The 25,572-nt window shown below is 38.3% G+C and overlaps 1 protein-coding gene and 2 long non-coding RNA genes across 13 annotated transcripts in view; 1 reads left to right on the top strand and 2 right to left on the bottom strand.

Moving 5' to 3' along the window:
• Positions 1-9,131, bottom strand: part of LOC109958772 (uncharacterized) — a 14,762-nt gene extending 5,631 nt beyond the window's left edge. Inside the window, exons 1-2 of the long non-coding RNA XR_002274725.1 lie at positions 8,744-9,131; positions 6,859-6,906 (exon numbers count right to left, since the gene is read on the bottom strand). This is a non-coding gene — a long non-coding RNA (uncharacterized LOC109958772). The remainder of the gene's footprint in view (positions 1-6,858; positions 6,907-8,743) is intronic.
• Positions 9,132-20,376: 11,245 nt separating this feature from the next.
• The window catches only part of LOC109958584 (myocyte-specific enhancer factor 2D homolog), a 23,092-nt gene continuing 17,896 nt past the window's right edge, over positions 20,377-25,572 (top strand). For 8 of the 9 annotated variants that reach the window (XM_020597318.1, XM_020597323.1, XM_020597325.1 and 5 more), the window contains exon 1: positions 20,377-20,575. The gene's annotated coding sequence lies outside the window, so the exon portion shown is untranslated. Of the gene's footprint in view, positions 20,576-20,707; positions 20,791-25,572 lie in introns of those variants that run through there. The other variant, XM_020597319.1, reaches the window with a different exon arrangement.
• The window catches only part of LOC109958585 (uncharacterized), a 32,116-nt gene continuing 28,408 nt past the window's right edge, over positions 21,865-25,572 (bottom strand). Inside the window, exons 4-5 of one of the 3 annotated variants that reach the window (XR_002274707.1) lie at positions 23,668-23,725; positions 21,865-22,373 (exon numbers count right to left, since the gene is read on the bottom strand). This is a non-coding gene — a long non-coding RNA (uncharacterized LOC109958585). The other 2 variants (XR_002274706.1, XR_002274705.1) reach the window with 2 other exon arrangements.

A 25,572-nucleotide genomic window follows, 5' to 3' on the forward strand; every position in this document is an offset into this window, starting at 1 on the left:
CCTACATGTGCCACACAGAGGAGGAATTCTCCTATACATGGACACACAGAGTCACACACGCTCACATGTCTGACAGGAAGAACAAAGTGCTTATATAATGTGGGTGCAAAACACAACACCCTGCAATGTTCTGCTAGTAAAAAGAACATGTAATTTACATGTGCTTAATATACGAAGCACACATGTGCCCATGCATGAACACACACAACACACGTGCAAACAACCAACACAGCCGTTCTCATGGTATGGTCTGCCCCTGAGCATGCAAATGACATTCATTATGCAAATGTATACAAATCAGAACCAACCATCTGAGAATCTGAGCTGAGAAAAAAACGAAAAGAATAAAATTAAACAAATGAAGGGAGAAAGCATAGAAAATAAATAAGAAACATGTTGGCATGTTTGCATGTAGAAAGTACAGTGTCACTTTAAGGTGCAAAAACGTGTGAGCACACGTGGCCAACAAAAAAATAGATTAAACCCTACTTCATTAGGACAGTTCTCCTTTGTGCACCAGAAATGAGGTTTAAAAATACCTATTACTTGTAATAAAAATGGCTGGAAAAGTCTCAATTGAGCTGCAGGCAACACATATATAAACAGACATTGGTAACTGGGAAGCAGAATTAGGAAGTTTTAATATTAATTCAGTAAATAAAAAAATCTTATAGCTGTATATACACTGATGTAGGGGGCTCTGACATATGAATACACTTTGTGCTACATCATACTTCAGACAAGTCAGTGTACTGTTAATGCAGTCTGATATGGAGATTTTAAAGGTTTTTATTGTCCCTTGATAGTGTTTGCGATAGATGATGCCACACTGTTGCCTTGTTTGGGACAAAGTCCATTAAGTTTCTTATCAAAAAAGCAGAAAATCAACTGCAGAAGAGCATCAGCTGGAGTGGAAATGTGCCAAATGATGGCAAAGTGCTGCTAATTGCCTCTCGAGGCGTTCTTTGTTTTGTTTCACCTCTCTCACTACCACTACCTCTCTCAAAACCCAGAAGAGCTGCCTTTATAAAAACTCTGAGCCTCCCTCAGCTGGATTCAAATTAATTTCTGTATAATTGTTAAAAAAAAAAAAAGTAGAATATATGTGAGGGTGATTAGGGAGATACATGGACACAAGCTCCATGTTTTAAACCTGTGTAGTCCATACCTCATCTAACATCTGCAACGACAATGAACAGATTTCTCTCCTAAAACACATTCAGAAAACGGAGTTAAACTAAAATTTAGCTAATTAACTGGCATTGCTGAAATGGCAAAAAACGCTAATTAGAAACTCTTTGGGGGCCGAATTCTTACCCAAAACAAAATGCAATTAGACAAATTCCTGAGTGTAGTTTGTGTGTGTGTGTGTGTGTGTGTGTTTGGGGGATGGATCACTCATGTTATGGGGACATCTGTTTACACAGTCGCATTGTGTCCTAATGGGAGCAAATAGGAAGTCCCCAAAAATTAAATCATTGCATTTTAGAGTGATGACTGGACTTAATGTTAGGGGAAGGTTGGGTTAGGCAAGTAGTGGTTACAGTTATGGTTAAGGTGTAGGATATTAATACAAGTCAATGTAATGTCCCCAGAAGTGATGGAAATAAAGTTATGCTGTAAGTGCCGCTGTGCAGCAGCAATGTCCCTGACCGGGAGAAAATAAGGAACTTAGCTAAAGAAAGCACTGTGTTTGTTTCATTTTTACACAAAAACTATTTGATTCATATGGTTTATTATTTCATAGAACTAGGGATTTAATTTACTTTTTACATGTATTTCAAATGTGCCATCCCTCTCTGCATCTGTGCCCCAGCCTGGCCACCCTGTCACCACAGAAACTACGATTAAAAAAACACTCAAGAGTGAAAGTAATTTTCATAGGTTTGAAGCATTTCCTGCTGCAACAATGATTAACTGCAGACAGTGGAGAATGTTTTCATATTAATGGTTGGCATCATTTTTATTTGACCAGAAAGTCAAATAATTCTCTGTTTTCTAGCAGGTAATGTACATTTTGGATGTCAAAATAGATGGTTTTGTCATTTTCTGCAATATATCTTTAAATATTAATAGTTGTGCAAAAGTGCTATTAGCTATAACAGCCAATTGTAATGTCTATGTAATTTTAAGTGGGTATCTGGGAAGGACAAAGAATATCTAAACATGATTGACAATATGTGCTATACCAGCAGTTTGAAATGAGCTGACAGGAGGAAATATTTATACATTCATGCAAATGTTACACATTCATCTCGCCAACCAGCACAAAAATCCACTCAGTAGCACCCCTGCAGTATTGCTCGTATAGACACCAAGCAGGTTCAATGCATTTTGTGAAAATTGTAATGTTTTCTGTTCCAAATAGCAAAGGTTATTCCACTGTATAAATCTGGTGATAAGCACAACTTCACAAATTATAGACCGGTTTCTCTGTTGTCACAATTTTCAAAAATTCTGGAAAAACTCTATGATAACAGATTAGATACATTTATTGACAAACATAAAATCCTCTCTGATTGCCAATATGGTTTTAGGTCGAACCGATCGACATCTTTGGCCATTACCGACCTGATGGAGGACATTACAAGTGCTATGGATGAGAAGAAATACACGATGGGGATATTTATTGACCTAAAAAAAAGCATTTGACACAATCAATCATGAATTATTAATGGACAAGTTAGAAAAATATGGGATCAGAGGAATGGTTCTGAAATGGATTAGAAGTTATTTGACACAGAGGCATCAATTTGTGAAGTTGGGTGAATACCAATCGAGTGAGCTGGATATTGTATGCGGAGTGCCTCAGGGTTCTGTTTTGGGACCTAAATTATTTATATTATACATTAACGATATATGCAAGGTTTCTGATTTAGTGAAAGTGGTTTTGTTTGCTGATGACACTACCATATGGGCATCGGGTGAAAACCTACAGCAACTCTCTGGACGGGTTTCACAGGAACTTGAGAAGATAAAGAAATGGTGTAATAGTAATATACTATCTCTGAATTTGGATAAAACTAAATTTATGGTATATGGGAATCGTAGACTAGATAATGAACTTCAATTGAAAATTGGGGGAGCTAATATAGAACGAGTATATGAAATTAAATTTCTAGGTGTCATAGTTGATGACAAATTCTCCTGGAAATCTCATATCAGATATATTCAACACAAAATAGCAAAAAATATATCGATATTGGCAAGGGTTAGATATATTTTGGACGGGAAAGCACTACGCATTTTGGATTCTTCATTGATTTTACCATACTTAGAGTATGGCGTTAAAAACTGGGGAAATACATACAAAAGCTCACTTCAACCATTGTATATATTACAAAAAAGAGCGATAAGAATTGTGCATAAGATGGGGTATAGGGATCACACCAATGTAGCTTTCATACAGTCTAAATTGTTAAAATGTTTTTGATTTAGTGGGATATAAGACTGCTGTGTTTATGTATAAAGCCAGGAACAATTTATTACCTGGTGGAATTCAAAAACTATTTAATGAAAGGGAAGGGGGATACAATTTAAGGGGTCAGTTAAATTTAAAAATTCATGCTATACGTACAACCAAAAAAAAGATTTTGTATTTCCATAAGTGGGGTAAAACTATGGAATAATTTAAATGCGGACATAAAAAATAGTAATAGAATTGATGAGTTTAAACATGAATATAAAGGTATGTGTCAATCAAGATATATGCAAGAACAGGTTTAATGATTAATTAGATGGAACATTGTGGGTGTGGTGTATGAATGTTAACACTCTGTTATAATTTTTTAGTATATTACTTGCGTGGTGTAGAAGATAATTATCTATGTAGAGATACTGCTTGCAAACCAATCATGGTAAGATGATGTCATGGGGTAGGACTGGATAAGTCTGACTTCTTCCTACTCCATTCAAGCATGTACTAGGTATAAGCAAATTGATATTGGATTAGCATTTGTTGGATATGTGTAAAATTATGTGTGCGGACATATCAACTGTCTTTACATGCTTGAAAGAAAAGAATAAATCAAATTAAATCAAATCAAATATTGATTTGCTTTGTTGCCTTCTTTGCAATTAGATCCTCTAGGAGAGACACAGCAACCCCTCCCCTTGCTTATGTAATACAGCATCATACCTTCACATCATCAGTGAACAGCATCCATTGTCTGAGTCCACTGCTCTCTGCTGGTTCTTTGTACTTTTTAAAACTGTTTTCTTCTTCTTCCATGCAGGCGTGTAATGGGATTCTTGTTACTTTCGGTTATCTAGCTTTATGAAGAATGTACGTCACTCATACAGCTAGATAACCAAAGATAACAGACAACCCCTCAGGCCTGCCAACACAGATCCCTGACACCAGCACACACACAATCTCCAATACACCTGTGAGGATAAAGAATGATGGAAAAATACTTAAAGGGCTAATTCACCTACAAGCTAATTTACTGTAGTGTTCTGCAGAGTTGGAAATAATGATAATAATAATCATATATCTGGACTGTTAGTGCAGATGATTTATCATATGGTGTTAAAAACGCCTCAGTGAAATGAGATGAAAAACAAGCATGACTAAAGATTCACAGGGGAAGATATTTTCCAAGCTATTAAGTGTTTTTATATGACAGAAATGTGAACGGATTCTTATAGGAATTCAAAAGAAATTATTACAGTCGACTATACAGTGAACTAAAAACAACAACAATAAAGATCTTTATGGGAGGATCTGAAGCTGGAGATAAAATAGCACTGAGGGGAATAATTTACACATACTCCTGTAAAGAAAATATTATACCAGCATGTAAAGGGAAATCCCCTGAAAATGTTTAGCATATGCATTCATTTTGCACTAGGTAATTACTATATGATGTATATACAGGCGTTCAGTCTGTTTTAAAGTCCCATCTGGAATTACTGTAATTATGCAGGTGCAAACAGATACAGCTCTGTATTCACCCTGAACATTATTTGAATATTATTAACAAACCTTCATTGCCTCAAAATATTCACTGGTCACATATTGTTGAAAATCTGAGAAAAATATGTTTAATCCAGTTCAGATGCAGCTGGAAAAAAGCTAAATGGGTAACTCACAGTGACCAGACTCGTATCGTCACCCAACACGGATGCAATTAGAAAACGTTTATAATAGACCAAAACATTTGTAGCAGTTATTGTACTTAAGTTTCTTTTATTAATCAAATGTATCTTATGAATCAATATTTTTATAACCTGGTCATTTTTATTTCATATTTATTTGGTGTTAGGAAATATTTATATTGGATATGTTCACATATTTGTTTGTTTAGATATAAGTTTAGTAATGAGCTAAGTTAAATACATTGTTTTGCGCGTGTTTTCCCTCGCTATTCTCTATTATCTTTTTCCCCATAAACTGCTTTACATAATGGCTTTTGGCGAGAGAGGGAGAGAGATGGAAATGACGTCACAGGCATGGCTGGCTTTCAATTAATGCATTAGCAGCGAGGTGTGATGTCTAATTAACGCACACACGCACATCCTCAAACATTCCATTATGAACAGGACGCTCTGTCTCTTGCAATAACGTGAAATTAGAGTTGTGGCTGCAGGTTGTTTGCAGAATGCCTCTAAAAACACGGACAATGCATACAAAGACACTACTGCCTACACATAGGCTAAGTGTTTTTTACAACAGCTTCCTGAAAGGTCCTCCGTTAATCAGAGAAGGATGAATTATACGGCCTGGATTTTTACTAAAAAAACATCCATTATCGGACATCCATTCGATGTTTAACGTCCGCAAGCCGTGACAGTCACAAGGTTGGCATTTACACCTGTGAAGACTTTCAGTGCTTTCGCATTTTATGACAGAAGCATTTCAATGTTTTTAATTTCAGGATTAACAGTTTTTTTCATATCATCTGTGTGTGTATCTTGATCTGGGTAGCTGCTGCATAAAGTTGGTATTCAATTGAACTCTCTGGCAAATTTATCCTATTTGTGTGTGTGTGTGTGTGTGTGTGTGTGTGTGTGTGTGCGCGCGCGCGCATCTTTGTGTGTTTACGCTTCTAAAAAAAACTTAAAATTGGACTTTGGGAGTGTATGAAATGAGAGTAGGATAACTGCAGCAGCCACAATGGACAAAATAATAGTTAAGAAAAATGACAAAATAGCTGTGGAGTTTTCACTTATTTATTACTTTATATTATACTTTATATTACTAGTGTGTATATTTCTGTCCCTTTGTATTTATTAATGCAGTAGCTGTCTTGATTATGTGTTATTGAGATAAATACTGCTGATTGCAAATTAAAAGCTGAAATGAGGCGTCCTATTACTACTAGGCTAAATATTTTATATTAAAACGGTGTGTGTGTGTGTGTGTGTGTGTGTGTGTGTGTGTGTGTATTTTCTGGCAATTCAGAAAATGATATAGTAGAGAAAATGTATAGCCTACTATAATATATTAAAAGTGCCAAAGGAAAAAAGTCATTTCCATCCAAACTGACTGTAGGCACCACTGACCATTATTCCTTGCAGGGAAGTTTTCGTTCAAGCTGCTCTGCAGCAGTACAGTGAAAAATTATCTTCTTTAATAGATTGTCAGGACCATAAAAGGCTGCTGTAAATGGTATAAAATCAAAAGGATCCCGAAAGGATTTAGAAATGATTTCCAGGAGTAATCAATTAGTTCCACACAGCGTGCTGCTGCTGCGTGGTCGCCTTTTTATGTGTATATGAGAAAGAGAAAAGTGTGTGGATTTTCCTAATATTCTTGAAGTGCAGTTAGTTTTACAAGCGAGTTAAAGTCACACACGGGGTCATCGGGGACGATGACAATCCATAACAAATCAAAAGTGAAATCAATAAATTTACCTGGAAGTTGGGGGAAGCCTTGATCTTCGTGTTTTAGCGAGTGGGTTTCTGGGGGGATAAAAAGAGAAATAATTACGAAAAAAAAATTAGACAGACTGAAACAGAAACACGTGAAGTCAGCAGTTCACCCACGTGAATGAAACCTCTCCCCACCTCTAGAAAATCCCTGGAAAACACCCTACCTGGGAAACCTGCCTACTAGGTCACTGATAGCCCCAAACTAGTCCAGCTTGTGTTCCGTCAGAGCTTTGCACCTGCAGCTTCACTGATTCTGCACCAGTGAGGTTTCAGAGATGCTGCTGCAGCAGTTCCACGTCAAATTACAGCATCTTGGAGACGGGTGTCTCACAGAACAGCCTCACTTGTTTCAGCACTTCTAACTTGCCACATAGTCATTCCCGTCTCTCGCAATGAATCTTATATTTTTACCTGTAGGATTCACTTTTTAAGTTTAGGTGCACAGGCATGGTTTCTGCACATAATACACCCCCTTTCGTGCCTTCATTTTGGGGGAGCAGCTGCCTGGACCTACTGTCCAGAGCCTCAGTGATGGCGCAAAATATATGTCGTCCTGTGCACGTGTAAAGTCTGTGTTTTTACTGAAAACTGTTCCCTGTACATTAGTTGTTATAAAAGTCCAAACGTAGTAAATAAACATTAAAACCTCTCTAGGGCTTTCGGTGACAACTGCAGTACTTTCATTATAATCCTAATAATGTAAAGCAATAATAAAAACATATAAAAAGTAGACATTCCCACTTACACGGATTAGGAAGGCCTTATGTAAGAGCTCCCCATGCTGAGTGTGCTGGCAGCATACTGTATAATCCCAGGCTGGAGGAAGCCGTGTTAGAGCCCCACGCTACTGGGTCCATGTAGAAATCACCGTTACTTTTTTACATGCTTTACCCCTCTGCTTAGCATTTTCGGTGCGTAATCTGTTGACAGCAAACAGGCCCATCATAACAACACAACACCGTGCTGTGAACGGTTGCACCGCACCGGCCACTCTTGACACTCCGACTACCACAGGCCGATAGACCCACTGCAACAATATAATCCTGGGTTCTAAAAAGGCTGTGTGTAGTAATATCTCTTCAGTTTGTGAACTGAAACGGTGGAAATGGTGCTGCATGAACTTATGTAATAGCTTAGGGCATTAACAATGAAGCATATAGCTGATCCGTGGTCAGCATTTCTAAAAAGACTCATATTTGAATTTAACTGAACTTTGCTTTATCGCAGACACTAAACATATATTGCTAAAGTGTTTGAAGTCAAGAAGCCCTGCTCATTCTGGGGGTCCTCTTTTAGTAAGATGTGGGTTAAACGGACTAATGGAGCGGGCGAGAGACAGGGTTTGACAGGGTGGAGGTAGATCATCATACTCTTGGTATGATGTTTTGCTCAGTATCTAACTGAAAACTAATCAAAAGGCCTTGTGTTAAACACATCTCCTGTGACCAGTCAAAGGTCACAAGCCTAAACCCGGTACTGAAGTTGCTGACTGACTTCATACTCCCATGGTCAAATTTCAACAGACCTTACTGGACAACACGTCTGGTGCCAGACAAAAGTGTTTGCAGCCACAAGTGAAACTACACGTCCGTGCTGCTGCCATGGGATGAGGCTGAGCCTTTATCTCAGATGCTGCATGCGCACCGTTCATTTATCTTAAAATGGCCTGAAAACAGAGCAAGGAAGGTTCGCTGGACAAACATTAAACAGCTGCTCCAGTTATAGGTCTTCTGTTATTTTACAATAGGGTTAACACACAGTACAGTATGTTGTAGCCTAAACGCGCCTAAGCTCCATATTTGGAGCTGGTTTTTGTTTCAGACCCGTATACAACAGAATCACTTATAATAAAAAACACCGTTCTTACTGTTTCCTCCTCAGATGCAGCAGGGTGGGTTACACAGGGTCTAGATGAGCTCTTGGTAACCAGCGGTCCCTCCGGACGCGCGGCATGCTGGGAGCCAAATGAGCGCATTCATGAACTGCGTATTGAGCTTTGTGGCGCCGGCGCATCGTGACGTCCCGTCGCCCCCGTCCATTTTTAATCTAACGGGTCCCCTTGTTTTTCCCTCGCATATCGTCACACGGCTGTCCTCCATATCCACAGCCCCGGTCTTCCCCTCCCCAAACGGGGAAGTTAGGGCTGTCCGCTTGGATGGCTACATCTCCACCACCGTTGTCTCCGAATAGTTTTAACACCTCATTTGTCCAAAATCATATACGCCGTCCAAGGCCCACCCACTTGTGAGTCAGTGAGATAACACTGTTCCCACCCTCAGAGATTTTTGATATTATGCAAGACGGACGATGTAATTATCACAAGGACCTATGCAGCGACTCTCACGCCCCCCAACAGACGCATGCAGAAATGCATGGCGGCACCATCGCTCATTCATTCACCAAACATCACCTTAATTCCTGTTAGGGTTTTCAGTCAGTGTGTTTCAGCCTCCTGGCTTACTTCTTCTGGTTCTGTGCTGTCCCTGTCTTTATACCTCCCCATAACACTCACCTATTTAGATGCCAGTTATTTTACGCCTACTTATCATGACATTTGTCATACTCCAAGGAACGCAACCTGTTTATAGGTCCACTGTGTTATAAAGTGCTCCTATTGCATGTTTTATAGCCCAGCATCATAAACATGTGCTTACACTATACGTTTTTGCTATCATATTTGCAGGCTAGTGTATTTTAAAGTTGATTGCAGGTCTATTTAAGGGAATTTATCCACTGTCGTTGTGCATCCTAACACAGAAAACTGTATAATTCCTATGGATATATGTTATTTGGTTGTATGGCTTCTTATCCAGTATTGAACTATCTCAAAGATGTTGGTGCCTGCAGCTGAAACATGTAGACAGACTTAAGAGGCTCCCTGGCTTGGCTAATTAACATAATAATCACACCAGAAATCTTTTGAATGCACTGAAAGGCGAATCTCTCAAATGTTATTGTATAGGGTCTCAATCTGTTTGTATGCATAACCTAGATGTTCTCATCATTTGCATTAAATAAGTTAACTCAGTCATGGTGATCTGTCTAGACTACATTAATGTGTGGAAATGCCTTTAGACCGCATAATTGTGTGTCTTTTGTACAACTACTGCATGAACAAACAGGCGTAGTCTATAAGATATATATATTTTTGGTAACACTTTCACCATTTAAAAAGAGTTTAACTAGCCTATATATTATAAGTCATTATTGTAATATTAATAAATCATTAAGAACAAGTTCTGAGATGCTATGAAAAGTTGACTGCCCCAAATCCCTTTGTTAATAACGTTTTAAACATTTATTAATGGATAACAACACTGAAACAATATAGAAAGCATAAACAGCAGTGCAGTGTTCTGATCCTTAATGTACCACAATATATATAGCAAACACCCCAAATGGTACTTAAGTAAAAGTATAGTAAGTAGTATCAGTAGTAAGTAATATCAACAAAATGTCAATTACATTTCAAAGTTAAACTCCATTATACATTCATATTTAGCACTTAAGAAACATACACTTGTGTAGTTTCTTTAAAATACATCATATTTTGTAAACGGGTAATATTTTTATGTTAAACTGTTTAAAATGAATTTGTGTAGTAGAATAAGCAGAATAAAATGGAAATACTCAAGTACAGTCCCAGTACCTCAAAACTGTACTTAAGTGTACAGTTCTGCACCAGTGCAAAGGATTTTTCACCGCCTGGTAAACGGCAGTTTGTTTTTATTGATGACATAAAACTGATCAATAAACCTTTAGTAAGTTATTTATTAACCATCAATACAGCCAGTTACACTCTATAAACCATTTATAGGCTCATTATATGTTTAAATGGGAAAAGTTCGAACATCTAATTACACCTTTTGTCATTATTATGAATTAGTGGCCTACCAATACCTTGTTGAGCACAGAAATATTTTGTGGCACATCCTCAAATTAACGATATGGAAACGAATACAAACTAATGTGAGTTCAGTCCGACACGTTTCTCGCTCGTTTAAAAAAACACTAGAATATAAAGTTTCCACACTGATGACTCAGTGGACAAACGAGGCGTTTCTCTTTCAGCTGTGGGAACCACGTCACTTTTACTGGTCTTTGGTGGTATAAGTTCATTACCAGAAGAGACTGGTCGCCGCGCGCACAGGCGCGTTCACAGCAACACTTACGCGCACCTTGTTACCAAGAAGCCATTGTGAGCGCTGATGGATCGTTAACAGTCTGAAAAGTAACACAAACACATGTGTGACTTTTATTTTGGCTACTTTAAGTCGGGCTAAAGATTTAGGCTACGTTAATCAAGTCACATGTGGGCTAAATTTAAATGCCCTCAAATAATCAACTGGTTGCCTTTTCTTAGACCCTTAAGGAAAAACTTAATCAGAAACAATGTGAGAAACTTCTGAAAGACTGTAAGAGGATGTCCTTCTTCCAGCACGGATGGAGATGCTGAGCTTCACAACAGAAAGAAGTAGCTCCTTATTTTTCTGGCCAGGGAAGAATATTGGTAACTTCTTACCCAGGACTCCCGTTAGATACGTTTTAAACCCGTTTTTAAAGAGGAACCAGTCGTAAATAATATGGTGCTTGTTATTTTTATATTTTATGTATCGTGTTTTGTCGGTTGTTTTTGACTTGTGCTGTTTTGTGCGCGTTTTCTCAATGAGCTGGTGCCATGTAGGCCTGTTAAGCTTTGTGTTCTTCTGTATGCGTTTATATACGTTAAAGACCTGTAGAAATGGATGTTTAAGATGTGTATTTAAATGTGGCATTGGCTCATGCTTGTCTCTTTACCAGAAACATGCAACTTTGATATTCAGTGTAGAGGAACAGAAATGCAGTACAACCAAGAATTACATAAGCACCAACGCTACAATGTAGGCATCATATGACTGCCAAGACCCAGAAACGATCAGAGCTTGTAGCAGAATTTCAATAAACCACCAATGACCTTTAAAATGTAATTGTTAGGCAATGCATTCAAGTTTCAATCATGTGTTCAGGTGTTTAGCTGAGTACCACAATGTAAAGTCAGTCTTTTTGCTTTCAAAATTAAAAGCATGGAAGTATTAGACCTGCCAGAAAACAGGCCTACCTAAAATATCAAAGTAAAGTGCTCTTTATGCAGACAAAAGTCCCCGTGAGCGTCAGAAGCCGATTGGACATACATAACTAATACATTAGTTAAATGTAGGAGCAGCAATTGCTGGTGAAGACGGAGATAATAAATAATTACCATTCTATGCATACTAATAATTACTGATTCATGTTACAGCGTCTGTTAAAACACTTGCATTTAACTTCACTGTGTTATCTAGAAGTGGTTTTAGGTCTACGGGTTTGGTAACGACAGAATCCAACTTGTGACGCCATTGAGCCCTTGATACTTGTAACGCGTTACTCAGGCAGTGAGAAGCAGTCAGTTTTATGACCTGTGGGTCCCTGTTTGTCTCAGACCTTCCGACAGCAACAAACCACCCTCACCATCACTGCATTGTTTAACTGCTGCCAACCCAGACGCCACAGAGTGCTTCGGTGTGTAGAGATGTGGCGTATGTATAGCGCAAAATCCGCTTTTACGCACGCCGAAAGGCAACACGTCAGTACAGCTGATGTATGCAAACCTCCCTCGTTATTATTGTACATATATGCCATAATACTTTTGCATAACCAAAAAGATTCGGTGTGTATATTTGTGCCTATGCATGCATGTATTCAGACCTGGCACTCGTTCTCCCGTGTCGCGCCAGCATTCAAAGTGGGATCCTCTGAATAAGGGCTTAATGAGACATGGTGGTGTATAATAAATGAAAGCGAACAGCCTACTTCATCAGTTTGAAGGAATGCTGCTGAATTACTGGAGTTACCTCAGAAATGTAGCGTTTTTAGAAATAAGAGGGTTATTTTTGCATGTTAAGGAAATCACACGTGGGTTTGTTTGCATGTTAAAAGATTACAAATGGTAGCTGATCATCAGAGCAGAGTTTAGTGGAGTGATGTATGGCTGGTGGATCAGGGTGAAGATGCTGTATTATCACCTCAGATGACTATATCAATTGAACTGATGCTCTCAAGACCACCAGCAAGCTCTCCCTCACCTTCTGTGGTCAGAGGATGTAAAATGCTGCAAAGTTTTTATGTTATGTTCTTCTTATTGCATCATAGTTCACTGTTCTGTGAAGTCAGCAGACTGACTCTTAAGTTTCCCTGGGATGTAAAATCTGACACAGTTTCCCAGGCAATGAAGTGTTAGCACACAAGTGAAAATTTAAATTCTGGTTCTTGTTAAGTCTTCCATGTCAGCACTCTCAGAGCTGTTTCTCTTTCTATTTAAGAGAGACATCCAGGCCCAACTAGAGGCTGAAACAATGCAGATTTCTGTCTGTGCCCACTCATAGCTGACAGTTCCTGAATAAGAATCAAAATGAGTCCTTGTCTTCACTGCCAGTTACAAAATAGGTTCACAATTTTCAGATTGTATAGGTATGTACATTTAAACAAATAATGCTCACTGTGACCATTCAGACAGGCTGTTAACACATCCCTAATTAATGTGTTAATGTCAGTGATGGGCAATAAATGGCACAGTGCTCATTCAGAAGGATAAAAGAAAGAGAAAAACATTTCTGATATGGACATCTGACTACACCTTTACTGTGAGATAGGCACAGAACAAGCTGAGACCATGCAGTGCAGCTGCATTATATTCCCATCCTGTAGCTGATTAAAAGAAAAGTTTAGCCTATATTTCAAAGTAATTTACTTTCAGTATAAGATATTGTTATTATTGTGAACTCAAACAAAAAAGAAATGAAGCTGAAGGTAATGTTAGTTTAGGTTTCATTATGGACCCATCTCTTTGAGTGTGTAAGGCAGGAGTGTTTTGAAACGGTTTAGCCTATGTGTGCATCACCTGTAGGATATACAGACGTTCATATTTTATAAAATAATACAACTTTCAGGTCGTCACAGTTAAAACATGAAAAATGGAGAAACAGTTATTTCCATTGTCACTGAGGTGTGAACAATGCAACTTCTCAAATTGTATAAGGTGGGGAAAAGAAATAAAGAATATATTTCAAAAGCAAAATTTCTGTCTCACTCATAAAGTCTGGACTTTTTTTTTCGTCTATTTAATCATTTGGTTTGCGAATCCAGCGTCATCGTGGATATTAACGCTACAAAAAGAATCATGACAGGTATAAAAAAAAAAACAAATGAAGTAAGGAGCTGAGGGTCATGATTAGTGTAATCCTTAAGTCCAGTAAAAACATGTTTTACTTCTTTTATGCTACATTTCTCTTTGCCTTTAGGTTTTTCTAAAGTAACTCATGTACGGAGTAGTGGTCTAAATGTTTTGGATTTTAATTTGAGTCGTTTGACTGCATGTTACATCAGAAAGGACCAAACACGCGTGGTCTTTTTAAAGTGAGCTTTCACATCGCAAAAACGTCTTCCTTGCTTTCATTCAGATATTTTTCGCATGAATTATGAATTGTAAGCATAGTTAACATTTCTATCTGCTTTGTTTTTTATTTTTTATTTTTTTTGGCTTATGTGAACCTAAATAGAAATGTGGGATAAATTGCTTAGGACGCTCAAAAGACTCACCGAGATGTTTTACTGCTCGTTTTGTTTTAAAGGATTTATAGCAGAGAGTGGAAAAATAATTAAGACAGTTTAAAATGTTTCTTGTGCACTTCCAGTGTCTAAAATTGATAGCACAGCTTTTAGTTGTGCAGATTTTAATGCTGTTAAGATTATTTCCAAAAACTAGAACTTAGTTAAAACCCAACTAATTCGATCCCAGGTCCAGCAAATAAAACCTGGACTAGTTAAAGTACAGATACGACCCGATTAGAGAATAATGAAGGAGGCTGCTGTAATATCCAGGAATGCAGTTTAGTATTTTCCATCTTTTATGATTCAAATCGAGCGCAGGTCTCCTTGTGCACGCTGGGCAGATCGGACTTAGAGGAGATATTCTATATCTAGCAAATCCCGCTGCGATATAATTTCAGATTGTAGACATATTTGCGAGCCCCCTGCACTGGTCTGAGTATAACAGCCCGCAGGTTCATAAACGGGCCTGAGAAGCGGTTGTCACGCTGTCTAATGTGTATTGATGTCTTAGTCTTACATAAATGAGTGAGGTATTTGGCCTCGTTGCATCACTGAAGCCCCTGGTGTGTTGCATCTAAACTGGTGTGATTAAATCATTCAAAAATCTCAGTCACAGCAAGATGCATGTTTCTCTGTTCCACTGCTGCCATCGTGTGGACATGCTGTGTATTACACCCACCGTAGATTACTACATGTCAACCATCTGCTGCCTCACCTGGCCATAGATTGTATATATAGTGTGAAAAAACAGAAGGCTGCGTTAATTTCAAAGTGTGAGAGCGTTTATTGAAGGCTGCATTCAAAATCGCATCTCTCTTTGAAAACCTTCTCTAGCGTAGACTACTCACTAATTCAATGTTGTGTTTTGTTGTCATTTGATTTGAAAACACACACACTTTTAATTTGGTAGATGCAAAGCAGAAATATCCACGTTTTTACAGAAGATGGAACCAGGCAGATGTTGTTTTTACATTTTATTATATTGTATGTGTGTCATATTGTAAACATTATTTCTGTCTGGTGATGATTTTGTGTAAAATGTTTCAAAACTTTCTACGTACACATTGCCACATAAAAAACTCTAATTTAAAGATAGGCTATTTAGTCTAAAAATGCTACAGTCAGGCTTAATAAAAGACACCTAAAATTTGTATGTATGTGAATACACAAAATGAAATAAAATTATGAACTCCTCACTAATCAGTCAACAATTCTACCACTATTAGCATTTTAAAATGCGTCCTAATAATAGGTAGGTAGGTACCACTTTATTGATCCCACAATGGGGAAATTCCTGTGTAGTAGTAATACCCATTCAGAATATATAACAGGATCATGATTCAAACAGGAAACAATGAACATATAGTAACAAGTATCTGTAATCAGGCATTTAACTGTGAAACAGTTTTAAAAATAAAATATATATTATCTTAATCCAGAGCTGATTGTTCTTTTGTCAATTTTAAAGTTGTTGTAATGTCTGTTCTTGTTCTGTAGGTGGTGTTAGCTGATAGTTGGTGTTTGCATCTCGTAGGAAGTTCCAACACCAAGGCCATCAAGTTGTGAGTAGGACCCCAAGTGCATTTTCCTTTCTTCTTCCAGTCTTCTACAGCACACAAGTTCTCAGGCCGACCTGACCTCACATACTCGCACAAGTTTTGCAACTTTTTTATGTTCATATATCACTCCTGCCTCAAGTTAGAGGTCATGATCAGTCCGAGAACAGCTGGCAGGAATTCAATGTTTTATGGGTGGACGCATATATACAAACAAGTACTGCGACTTTTACAGTGGCTCTTTCAAATAATCACCTGCAGTTAGGTATTTCAGGAGCGCGCGCACACACCATCTTCTTCAGGAACATAAAAATTCTTCATTTTCAGTGCATATCTTAATCACACTCCAGGGCAAAATTCAGACAATGTTCTTTAATAGTGATTTATCTCATATTGTAACAGTCTTACTCTTGGGATTCATACCCAGCACATAGTGAAATTATGTTTCATATACATCTCACCAAAAGAGAGAGATAAATAATCTTTGTGAAGATGGGGCAGAATCATTTTGTTACTTGTCTTGTCAGCAATCTTTGTGTATTTTTGGTTCATGTTATTTGGTCCAGATTCAAAGATTCCTCTGTGTACTGAGCTAAACATTGCAGCTTCATCTGTGAAATCACTTGCAACTGAATTATGAGATTTGTCTCCTGGTACATCTGCACATTTATCAGTGAAAATACATTTATGAAAATCAGGCTCCCTGCAGTAATACAATGAAAGCAGACTGAGGGAGCACAATAATCAGTCACCCAATGGTGTCATTTGTGTGGGGATTCATTGCTCACACAGAAGAGCATACAGCAGAGCAAGAGAAGCCATAGAGTGACAAAAAAGGAAAAAGTTGAAATATTTACTGCCTTGTATCAAACTGTCACCCTTTCAGAACATTTTTAAACTGGTTTCTTGGCTTTTTATGATGCGACATCTCAACAGCTGCTACATGGATTGGTGCAAAGTTTTGTGCAGGCATTTCAGAGGATGAATTCGAAAGTCTTTGGCAGTCCCCAGATTTGGATAGATTGCTATGAAATTTTTACAAACATTCATGTCACTCTTAGGATGAATTCTAATAACGTTGGTAACCCTCTGCCCTTTTGTTTACCACCTTAATTTGGTCAAAATTTTAATTTGTTGAGGACTTTTGTTTGTGGCTGAAAAACAGGACATTCCCATCAGCCTCAGTTGTACTTTGTGTTTCCTGATAATTATCAAATGTTAGCCTACTATAATGGTACACTAAAGTTGTTAACATGGTTAATGTTATACCTGCTAAACATTAGCATATTAACATTGCCACTGTTAGCAAGCTGACATTAGCATGTAGCCCAAAGCACTGCTATAACTAAGTACAGCCTCACAAAGTTGCTAGTCTCTGTCATCTTTTTACGTAACTGTTAGATAATATATCTTAGAAAGAAAACCAAGACGTTCATCTATTTATCATTACAGAAACTGAATCCCTAAAATGGTCAGTGCTAGAAAAAAAAACCCGCATGAGTAAGAAGAGTGACAAGTAGCTCTAGTCTCCACGTTAAAATGAGATCATATAGAGTACCATGATGGCAGAGTGGAGAGTGTGTGGGAGGTAGCGTGGAGTGTGTCTGTGTGGGCAGAGTGGGGTAGACCTGCATGGAGAGCACTCCAGCTTTGTTTTGTCATTACCACAGTGAGATTACCTAAGCACATTTCCAGGAATGCAGATGGGATATGATGACCTCTCAGATCTGGTCGGTCAGAATAGATGGAGACACATTTGTCAAACAAAGGACTTGCTTGTTGTGCTGCCCTTTGTTTAGGTTGCACTTGTGTCAGTCTTTACTCTAAGTTGGACTATGTTCATGATCTAAAAAGATTCCCAAGTTAGATTTGGTTATATTTGATATACTGTGAGACAATTACAATTTCTCAACAATTATAGATGTTGCTGTAACACTGTAGTGTTGTCTATAATATCTCCAGTTGTATTAGACCATTATAGGCCATGTTGAAATTCGGTGAGCAGGACTGATCAGTGACAAAATGGCATTATTTTTGTGTCATTATTGTATCCAACTGTTTTTCTATTGATTATCCTGAAAATGTACTATAACAGGATATGTATTAATATAGCAGTTTCAAAGTAAATATGCCTAGAGATAGAGGGTTCTCTACATCTTGCCTTTTACAATTAAAATTCACTCCACTCCAAGTAACTCCGTAGTACGTACTACCAAAAGTATGTGGGTTTAAATGTGTATAAAACTTTTTTTTTTAATCAACAACAAAACATGCACACAAATCCCAAAAATCACAATAATATCCTGTGTTATGCTACATACTTTTGACTTTCAACTTAGCACTGGGCTTTATCCAAATGACCTCTATGAACTTCCCAAAACTTACAGGTGACCAGAGGATTCATACAGTCGTTAATGGCTTTTTGAGGAAGGTATTCAGGTTCCTCTAGTATGGTTTCTTTCTTCTAAAAGCATACTTGGATTTTCTTATGTTCTTTTGCTTCTCTGTTCTACTTAACTGTTGTCCTTGTTTATAGTGATGTTCACATCTGAGCTTGTTGTTGTGAAATCCCTCTATGACTCATCTGTATGCCTAATTTACAAGTGTGAGTCCAACAAATAAAGTCAACCTTTGATACATTTCTAATCCAAGCTGTCCCTTATGAGGCATTTTTCCTAGATGTTGTGTTTTATCTGTCGGCCTCTCTGTTCCCAGTAGTCCTCGTTGGGTCTGATATAGCACATGTTATTAAACTAGGACACAAATCTGCCTAGAAACTCAAAGGAAAGAAGAATAATGTGGGTAGCACTTTATTAAAAATGCAACATTTTTAAAGTTGTTTTTTTAAAACTTCCTGGAGAGTCAGTACACATTTGTGTGATCTGAGTTATAGGGTGAACTCACTGCCTTCCCAGTGATTGCATGTGTGATAGCCACCTGCCATGACTGAGTTAACATGTTTATAGGCCTCGGGGCAAACCATTGCAAATGGGCTCCTATTGCTACCTTCCACTCTCTATATTGTATACTGTATTTACCCTGTCACCTCCAAGTTCTCAATAAATCACTTTATAAAAAAGCTCAGGCAAACAACTGTGAAACTTTACAAGAATAGTAGGTCCAGCTTTCCCTTCACCAGACATGCCACGTCACAAAAAAACTCCTTTAAAATGCCTATTAGTGTTTCTCGTCAAAAAGAATGGGATGGATAATGATGGCAGAAAGGCACCAAGCAACAGTTGCTCAGTGCCAGTAGAATACAATGCAACAAAAATGCAGAGAAAAAGACAAGATGTACTGTGCAGACAGGCTTATAGTGCAGCTTATGCAAGAGTCCATGGCAGTGCAGTACTCTAATAACTAGGCAGAATATCAACCAGGCAAAGTAAACAATTGCTTTGTATGGGACCCAGACCTTCAGAGACTCCAAGGGCCATTGTTTAGCAATTACATTTATGGTAATTTGTATAATTTAAACTGTGTTAGGGAATATGCATCTCTAAAGCACATCATAAACTAAACTAGCAAGGGTACTATAGCCTATTTATCCAGCATTTTCACCTGATCTTGACACCCTGCCCTGAAGGGCCCTTTGTCAAAAACCATGTTGTATTAGACTACCTTTAGTATATGAGATGAAATTCATTTTTTACATGTTGCATAAAATTTTGTAAGTTAAATTTGCAAAAACTGCAGAGCTGGAATATGACACAGGTCATTTTGCCCCTGGGCCCTCTGATGCTTTATAGCTGCCTGATCATTTACCTGCATATACTGAGTATATCTAGAGTATAGGGTAGGATATCACAGTGCATCTTGAAGCCAATGTCACAGTTTTTAGATGTCTCATGACCGACTTATGTTCATGTGTCCCTATATATCCCTGTGGGCTTACATTGCCTACTTTACATATGCAAATCCGTGGACATTTCAGCAGGGTATGATAATAATAATACGCATCTCATAACATTTTTCTCTCTGACAACCTTCACAGGCCTTAACGGTTGGTTGTTCGCTGCTGACAGGGCTGTGGTGATTACAGACGTGAAAAACAAATGGCCTAGCGGGCTCCCTTATGGAAAGCAGGCAGGACACAGTGAGTCTACAGTGACATTTTCCCCACATGCAAAATCATGCAAAAGGTAAATACTGAGGCGGAGGGATACAAACACTATTGCAGAACATGGCCGTCATCTCCGTCATGTCCTCTCTCGCAGACATGCCCACTTCGGCTACACCGCATTCTGATTGGACGAGACGTTCGCACGTCAGCTTCTTATTGGATTTTCGACGGGTCAATCACAGGCTAATGTCAATGACGTTGATCGTACGCTGGTACACTGTATCGCCTGGGTTGACAGTATAGTTACTTCAACATTATGGATTAAAATGCCGCGGATTAATGTAAATAGAGACGTCGCTTCATTGTAATTAATTAATGCCTCTTAATTAGACGGGTCACCTCTGGAGTGGGTGGTGGCAGGCATATTTTCGGTTTTCATCAGCAATATTTCAGGGTAAGTGGAGTGATACATTTCCTTCCTGCGTTTTTTTTTCTCACAAGAGCAGACTTACTTGCTTTATTATTTGTTTTAAAAATAGCAAAGAAGATCAACACTGCGCTTGTTTATATTTCACAGAAGAACCGTCTGAATTTGAATACAAAATGTCCCTAATGTGATAGTGCGTGCCCTAGCTCGCACAGCCGAGTTAAATGGAGAGTGTAAGGAAGGTAATGGCTGTCCGTCGGACTCGTAACAAGAATTGTGAAATGGCCTGGTTGGAGTAGCTCGTCCTCTGCTCTGTAAATCAGCCCGGGTTATGGTGTCTGAAAGGAGTGCATTTGTATTTGTAAAATCAGGGAACAAGATGTGATACCAGTCGTAGCTTCCAACCTGTCATATTAGACCCTGTAGGGTACCTGTCTGTCGTCAGTGGGCCTAGTCAGTCTTCATCTGTCATAATGTTGAGAGGATGCAGCTACGAGTCCAGCTCCCAGTCTGTTAAAAAAATCTCGTTTTAATTTCATGTGGACTCAACATAGCCAGACTCAGCGTGGTCAGTAGCGTAATGGCATTAAGAAGAAAACAGACAGAGCTATTATATAGCTGTGTATGCAAGAGCCTCATTTTTTTTCTTAAATATTTCTTTCACTGGTTTAAGCTTGTGTTTGTGTGGTGACTTGATGTGATTTTAATGTTGGAGTAGCTTAGGTTATCTACGGAAGATTTAGAAAAGTAATAATGCTAATGTTAGATGTTAAGCTGTGACAGGCAAAGGACATTTGCATGGGCATATTTATTGTAAGTCTAGTTGTATTTTTGAACATATAACTTAACATAAGAGCAACCCTAGCCAGGCTCAGACAAACTGGGGCACTGATTATGGTTTAACTTGGGGCTGTATGTATTAAATATGCTGTCCCTATAGCGAAGGTATTGGGCTAGAAGTAGGGCAGTTTGACAAAATGATGCAATGTGTGCCATCCCTGCAGATTACCAACATCTGCAGGTAGTACAGTCCACAGATGACACATTTCACCAATCAGAATTCTACCACCAGCATGGTTTTTGGAATGTGTAATATGTTTTGGGTTTAGTACAAAATCATTGTTTTTAAAAGTTATGCTGTCCCAAAATTTAATCTTACTGTTTGAAATGCAGAAGTAGTATTTCTCTACTGGTCCCACAGCAGGATCAACATATCAGCTGCCCATAACCTTCCTATCATCAACAAAACAGGTTTATCAAAATGCCAAAAATAATAGTGTTACTGAAATGTTCAGTTCCTATGGGTAGCACTTGAACAGTTGTGGCTGTGAATGGTTGCCAAGATAAACAATATTATGCTGAGGGTTCCTTAAAGTTCACAGCAACAATTCCTTCAAACAGTTTTCAGATTTTTAATTGTTACCATCATCAGCAATATGAGAATTTACACTTTTGTCTCTCAGGTCACGTAAAACCAGCTTACACAACAAATCAAGCAATTGATATTTGTTGATTTAGCATGAATGTGTTATTAAAGCAACATGCATATTGCGTTAAAAAAAAACTATTCATCCATCAGTTTTTTTCTGCTTTCCAAGGCCGGTCCATGGTGGCAGCAGGTTTAGCAGGGTAGTCCAGATGTCCGCCTCCCCAGCAGTGATTTCCAGCTCCTCCTGTGGCACCCGTAGGTGTTCCCAGGCCACGCTGTGGGCTCACCACCTGCATAGGAATTGGGGTTGTGTACAGTGTAAGCAAGGCTGGGGACCTGTGCTTGCTGATCCCTGACATGGTAGATTTTCCAAATAATTGAAGATTTTCCAACTAACTGAAAGAAAATCAAAGAGACCAGAATAGATAACATTTTTAAAATTATTAAAACTGACATACAACTATATACTGAAAGGAAACAAAATTGTATTCCAATATGATGGCATGTAACCTCTCATGGATTTATTAGGATGGCTAGATTCACTTTCCTTATATCTGTTCTGATTTTCTTAAATGGAGGTACAGTATGTCCTCGGTGCTTTTGTTGGTACAGAGCCACAAGTTTAGAAAGGGGTTTACCACAGACCTGTTTTCTAGTGGTAATTTTATAGCAAGACACGAGAGAAGGGTTAAATAAAACATGAAGAATATATTGCTACAGATATTGTTTAGCTGTCATGTTTGAGCTAGTCCTCTTGAAATGTGTCCCCCTCAAATTTTGTATATAGCAACCTATTTCATTAAATACTTGTTGATTGACAGAACATTAATCACAAACTGTTTCTGATAATCTGTCATATTAGTCTTTTTTTTTCAAAATAGCAAACATCTGAGTTCAGCTACTCAAATATAATGATTTTCTTTTATAATTTATTGGACTTCTTTGGACCTTGGATTCTGCAAAGTCATAATGAAAAATTTTCACTATTTTATAGACAAAACTGTTGAGATATTAATCAGTATATTAATAGATAATGAAAATAACAGTAGTTACAGCCCTAACGGTGTGTAGCTCTTGTAGGCAACATGAATATATTAAGTTTTCATCACTTTTTTTATTTTAATATTGTTGTCAGATGTAAGGCTGATACAGAGTCACAAGACTATGTGAGTGCAAATCCTGTCCATTTTAGAGAGCACAGACTGAGCCATTAAGACCATCCTAAACCCTTGTCTCAGAGCTGTGGATGGGCTAACCCCACTGCAAGTCATGTTTGAGGTGCCGACCATTTATCTCAAGGCTTTGGCACATTTCATTGGCCAGGGCATAATCCGCTAAAGGTCACTGCCACTAATTACACTACTCCAAAACAGATGGATGCCTACCCTGAGCTTCATTGCACTCTACTTCATCAGAAGAATATTCAAGGGTTACATAACCATCACTTGGAGGAGCTGAATAACACATGCATAGCTCAGTTTTTACTGGAGTGACCGAATGCCTGTCCCCTTAAGACAATGAGGCAGACCTGGTCCAGTTGAATCATTCATTTATGAGCATTATGCTCTTTTATCTAGTCTCTTCAGATACATCTTCAGGTTGACTTTTAAAATTGATGTGTTTTGGCCTCCTGTATGTCGCAGTGCAAGTTTGGTTTGGCTGTATTCAGGACTTTTCGGCAAGCGGCGACCTCATTATGTTGGCGTCCACCCAGTCCTCAGGCCTGCTCCTAATTGAGCCATCAGCGCCTTAAGGGGGAAGAGGAGGGAGGAAAGTGTCAATTACAGTAATGAAGGGCAGCCATGCAGAGGGCAGTCAGGGAGAGGGAGGCTAGACAGAAGCCTTGCAGTATAGCCCCATTCTGGTCAATTCACAGCTAGTAGAGTTAGTAAAGTCCATAGGGAAGAGCATTTTAATCATTTTCCCCTCAAGCAGAGGGAAATGTCTTGTGGTAATTGTTTATAGATGGTGCCTTACAGTTGCAGCTCATGAATGATCTATGGCCATGCACAGCAGTGCTGTGAACACAGATTTAATTTATGAAAAGTTTTCACCTTGGCACAGGACAAACTACATCATGGAGTATGATGTTAGCTTTGTATGGTATCCAAATGATGCTGTTATATCCAAATGTTAATGCTGATGTATGTAAGTGTAGTACCAGCTTCTCAAATGAGAGGATTTCAGATCTCTTGTTACTGTAAATTAAATACACTTGGATTTTGACAAAAGATATTATACTGGGCTCTGGGTAATTGTAATGATTTTTTTGTCAGTATCTTGACTTAAAATGAATTGTTTGGTTTGTGAAATATGAAAAAACACCGGTCATATCATTTTGCAATGACATCTTCAGACATCTTGTTTAGACTGACGCATTGTCCAAAACCCCAAAGTTCTTCAGTATACACATATTTGTGACAAAGAAAAACAGCAACTCCTGGCAAGTCCTTTGAGAAACTGGAACCTGAGAATGTGTAGCATCTTTTGACTATTTTTGCTTGAAAAATTACTGGGTTATTCAATTATCAAAATATTTGACCCCCCCCCCGTCAGTCATTGACTTGCCCGATTGTTTTAGCCTTATTGTCACAATAACCTGTGATGCCTCAGACTGAGCCAGAGTCAATTTAACAGCTTAACACCAAATGTTGCACATGAGAGTGTGATTAAAAATAGAGATGCACCAGTCCACGGTTTTTTACCTCGTGATACTATTTCTCATATCTCAACTCAAACCAATACTGTGTAGTGATCTGATGCCAGTGCTCTTACTAAATAGAAGTCAGGTAACAGAGGTCAGGGATTATTGTGGCGCTAAATACTGCAATGGCAGCCTGCTGTGACTGAACAAACGGTGAAAAAACTGAATTTTATTTTAACAACTTTGACAAAAAAAAACAACATAGTTATAGATAGGTTACCTCATGGCTGACACCTGATCTACTTAGTAATTGGATTGTTGATGCTGATAACAGCAAATTGAATCAGTGTATCAAGTGTGAAAACTAGTCAGCAAGCAAGCAGAAACATCCAAATTCCTATTAAAAATAAGGGATAAATGGGTGAGAAAACCCAGCTGCTGCCATTCAAAAGCAAACTTAACCTAACATATAAAAAAAAAAAAAGAGACCAAAGCCAAACATTTACCATTACAGGACAATTACATTGTGTATGAATTCATTTATTCAGCCATATATCCATCCCAGACACCATTATGTGGTAAATTAATAGAGAGCATTTCTAAAACAGCCAATTCCATTTTTTTCAAAGACGTACTTGACCCAATCTGATAGCACTGTAAGAGTACGTTGGACGAGAAAGATTAGAAACCACTGTGCTAGTGCACAGTCTGGTGTTAAGCTGCAATAGTTTTGGAGTTACATGTCACTGCTGATGTGACGCATGGCTCTGATGAATGACACTGAGACTTTCAGGGTTGAACCTAATGTGCTGGATTTTATTACAACTTGTGATTAATAATCAAGCTAGCCACTCTCAAGTGCTCAAATGTGGTTTGTGGAGGCCCCATGTGCACTCCAGCGGCGTCTTCATTTTTTCCGTCTGGCCTAACAACAATCCCACAGGAAAGCGT

Source organism: Monopterus albus, unplaced genomic scaffold, assembly GCF_001952655.1.
Source record: "Monopterus albus unplaced genomic scaffold, M_albus_1.0 scaffold34.1, whole genome shotgun sequence".
Lineage (NCBI taxonomy): Eukaryota > Metazoa > Chordata > Actinopteri > Synbranchiformes > Synbranchidae > Monopterus > Monopterus albus.